Raw genomic sequence first — 4849 nt, 5'->3', positions numbered from 1 at the left:
CTCTCTTTCTATTATATATATATATATATATATATATATATATATATACATATATATACGCAGGCACACACAGTATATATAGCTATACCTTACCGAAAGCTTCCACTAAATTAGAGTGAATAGTTCACTGTCCATCTACACCATCCATTCTCAAACATCCTAAATAACGTTTGTGTGAAGGTCAGCAGCCTGTTAACGGAGGCACTGCGCACCAACCCCGGACTGGGCGCCGTTAGATCGCGGGGCGCGTTCACGCACACGTGGGCCGCTCTTTTCACTTTAACTCTTTTGATTTATTTTCTTCAGCGACACAAATGAGTTAAAGGGGCAGGAGGACCTGTCTCAGGGGGCACCCCTCATTGCCGTGCGTGTGCCAGTGTTCTAATAAAAGATGTCAGGAAGGCTGCAGGGCGTTTCCCCCCTTCTCCCTTGGGAGCATAAAAAAGTGCATCATAGACTTGGGAAATAACACTGACAACTGAAAAGGGGCTATTACTGCGGGGGGCTTCAGTACATACCCCGTGGTTTGAACTGCGTTTTGCTCATTAAACGGTACAATGGTTGACTGGCATCCCGTCCAGGTTTAATTCCTTTGCGATGTCTTAAACCTAAAAGGGTGTCGGATCTCATCATTCAGTGAAATGTTCATTCGGGATGGACCGCACATCAGGAAAGCCTTTCAGACACGACGAAGATAAACTCCATGGAAAAGAAATCGGAAAACAAAAAACAAACACTTACCAAAGTTGCTGGACTGAGCCGTGGAGGGCTTCTTCACGCAGGACCTCACCAGGTTGTCCCAGCTCTCGTGCTGCGGACACGTCCTACCGGCCATAACGAGACTGCGACGCAACTGAAGAACGGGGCAGCTCTCTGGTTCAGCTCGAGAGCTTTCGGAGGAAACCTCACTTAAATGTGAAGAAAACAAGAAACTCCGTCACGAAACCGTTTGTTTCACTTCTGCTTCGAGGACCTGCAAGTCTGACGTTTATCTTCACAAAATACCCACCGGGTCCCCCGTGCCCCACCAAAAAAAAAAAAAAAAAAAAAAAAGTAACACAGAGATTAGCTATATTTTGTCAACACAAGTACTATATCACATTGTGCAAAAAAATCAGATCTAAATATGAGAATAATAATAAACAAATAAATAGCTAAGGTTACATAAAACGTGGCCTTTCAATTCTTATTAGTTTGTTCAGATTACATGAACAATTAAACTAAAAAGGTGGTTTAACACAATTTTTGCACGATATTCTTAAAGATAAAAGTATATACATTTCCTAAACTGCCATTTCTTTAGAAAGTGATTATGTTTTTTTTTAATCTAACAGCCAGGGCATTTATTTAAAAATAACATCAGCATAATGAGGGCTACACAGGGACAAAATAGCAAAGCAAATGTTTATACTTTCCCAGCGACGGGTCCGAATACTGGCCTGATCTCCACATTTGGCACCCAGTAAAACACACACATACGACTACACTCTTAAGAATAAAGGTGCCAATGTGGTTCTTCAGGGTGATGCCATAGGGGAATCATTTTTAGTTCTCAAAAGACCCATCCATGTGAAGGTTCCACAAAGAATCTTTATTCATTTAGATTCATAACAGGCTCCATATAGTAAATAACCAACAGCAGACTCTAACAGATTTGTGGTTTCTGATTTTAAAAGGACTCTCAGTGCATACAATGACACTGGCTAAATTCAGATTTTCTTAATCTGTTAGTATCTTGCTAGGTAGCCTACCATACATTAAAGGTTTTTTTCCACATATCAGGACATTTTTCAAAGCACAAAGAACCAACTTTATATGTAAAGAAGCCTTGCAGAATGGAATAGTGCTTTGTCAGGAAATACTTCCATGAGGAACCACAGAACCCAGTAAAGATCCATAAAGTGCTATTAAAGAACCAGCATTTTTAAGAGTGTACAATGAGCACAGTTGATTTGTTTTTGAAGGCCTGAAAGTTCTGTGTTTTCTGCTTGGTCATTCAGGGCAAATAACATTCCCAGGTTTTCTCTGTGACTGGGACAGCAGAATGAAGAATTTCCATTGGGTTGAGAAGGGATGCCCAGCTAGATAAAAGCTACAGCTTGGTGCCAAAAACATCATCAGACCTGGCTTGATGGATCCAGATAAAGTGTTGCTACAACTGCTTCAAATTAAGTTTAGTTTGATGAAGCAGTTTGTCAAAGCTCAATCAAAGATGGAGTCTGTTTTATGGATTTGTTATGAATATTTCCAAGTTTGTCTGATGCTAAATTGAAAGAGGGATTTTTTTGCCAGACCTGATATTAGAAAACTGATTTCTGATGCAGACTGTGATGATGTAATGAATGACCAACCTGGAATGAAAGGCTTGGGCATTAATTCAGAGATGTCATTTAAATTGTTTAGGTGACAACAGTGGTCCAAATTATAAAGAAACTGTGAAATGTGTACTAGTTAAGTTTAAGGAAATTAAAGATAAAATGATAAAATTAATGATAAAAATTATTCTTTACATTAATATAGCACTTTTCTCTCTACTCAAAGCGCTTCAGTGATGTGCAGAATCCACCTGGATGAAGTGATGGCAGCCATTTTTGTAAGCTCACCACTTAGAAATGGTGAGAGATAGCCAGTCAGACAGGAGATGATTAGGGTCCAGAATGATTAGGCCATGGTTGGCAATTTAGTCTGAACAGCTTGATACACCCTACTCTTTACGAAGGATGCCCAGGTATCTTTAATGACCACAGAGAGTCAGAACCTCAGTTTTACATCTCATCCAACTGCCAGTGCTCTATTTCAGCACAGTGTCCTCATCACTACACGGGCGCCATTGGGATCCACATCAGACCCCTTGCTGGTCTCACCAACACCTCTTCCAGCAGCAACCCAAGCTTTTATAGATGGTCTCCCATTCAAGTACAGGCCAGGCCTGAATATGTTTTGCTTCAGGTGGATGACCTCTTCTGAAGTGCATGTAGTGTGGTGATTCACTTTTTGAATTTGCATTTGGAGTTTTTATCTGAAAATCTTGGGGTGCTGAATGAAGAAAAACTCCATCAGGATATCAAAGACATGGAAAGAAGATATCAGGAAGGTTGGCATGTCAGTATAATGATGGGCTATTACTGGATGATTCATTGTGATGCCCCAGAGGAAAAAAAAAAAGTGTACAAATGACGGACCACCAAAGTTCTGGATCGAAAATTTCAGCGGCAAAGTGACAAGTGACAAAAACTAGAATATGAATATATATTGTTGTTTACCTTTACATCCATCCATCCATCCATTATCCAACCCGCTATATGCTAACTACAGGGTCACGGGGGTCTGCTGGAGCCAACACAGGATGCAAGGCAGGAAACAAACCCCGGGCAGGGCGCCAGCCCACCGCATTACCTTTACATATATGCTTAAAAGTAATAGATTAACTAAATACTTTCACGTTAAATTGATTTAAAACAATGTTGTATTCATTAATAAATTGTGTAAATTGATACATTTTCATTAATTTTGTTTTCAGTTTTCTATTTAAATGTGACATGATGGAATCATTCTAATTATCTAATTTATTGTTTTCATAAATGCAAGTACAAATAAACTATTCACAATTAAGACATTTTTTATAATTTTAATTTTGCAACCCAATGTTACATTTCGGTCACCTCAGGCCATGAAAAATAAATACTAATGCTGTGGTTTTACATATCAGGGCACAGTTAACAATCACCAAACCAAATGGCTGCCTCGCTGCTCCAGAGTTCTGGATTCAAATTCTGGATCTGATGATTGTCTATGTAAAGTTTGCAAATACTCCTTGTGCCTTTGTGGGTTTATCTCTGCTTGCTCTATTTTGTTATTTTATTTTTATGACATATTCCCAAAGATGTGTGTGTGTGTTACACTAATTAGAGATTCTAAATCAACTCAATGTGAGTGTGGGTTTGACAAACAGCGATATTTGTGAATGGTATACAAACATCAGCATGCTACTTTCTTGTGTTAATCAACTGCCACCAAGGAAAATTGGAGAAAAGTAAATATATTTTATATATAATACGCTACCATGACTGTCTCTTTGCCTGTCCAGGATATTAAATCACCTGTAGCTCACAAACCATTTGAACTATTGACCTGGAATTTGTTACACATGTACTACGTGATCTCTACTATCCGCTTTTGGGGTGTTGATTGACATACAAGGTTATTCCTCTTTTTATTTTTATTTTATTTTATTGTAGAATCAACACTCGGCCTCGGCCAGCAGGACGGCCGTGCGGTGCATGCGTATGGGAGCCGTTCTCATCCCTACCACCTTGGCCATCACTTGCTCTACCCCTTCATATCTTAAATCATTCTTGAGGCAAATTGAAGACTTAAGTGCCAGTTTAAGTGAAAAATTAAAGAAAACGTCCTAAGTAATTGCAACACAAACACTGACTTAATCAGTTTTAATGTGAAAAGATGCCGATGAAAGAAGAGAAGCAGCGGGCCACTAGGGTGAAGAAGAGAAGAGCTGCTCAGGAAACAGCAAGCGCATCAACCTCTGAGCAAACGAATGCTAAACGTACAGAGAAAGAAGATGAAAACTAGGAATGATCAAGTCATGTGTATTCACTGCACGTTACTGGTTATATATGTTGTTATATATGAATGAAATGCAAGTATTGTATTGGATGGCAAAGTATGAAACGATTAATATGTCACACATTTCCTAGGCATTCTATGCAATGCCAAAAGACAATACTTTGCCTAAATAGCATTTGTCATTGTATAGAATGCCTAGGTATTACATACACATACCTAGGGAAAGTATATATAATATTAAAATAGTTCGGATATTTCGTACATT

Source organism: Erpetoichthys calabaricus, chromosome 12 (assembly GCF_900747795.2).
Source record: "Erpetoichthys calabaricus chromosome 12, fErpCal1.3, whole genome shotgun sequence".
Lineage (NCBI taxonomy): Eukaryota > Metazoa > Chordata > Cladistia > Polypteriformes > Polypteridae > Erpetoichthys > Erpetoichthys calabaricus.
The sequence above is the reverse complement of the archived record's forward strand: the minus strand, read 5'-3'. Positions refer to the sequence as shown.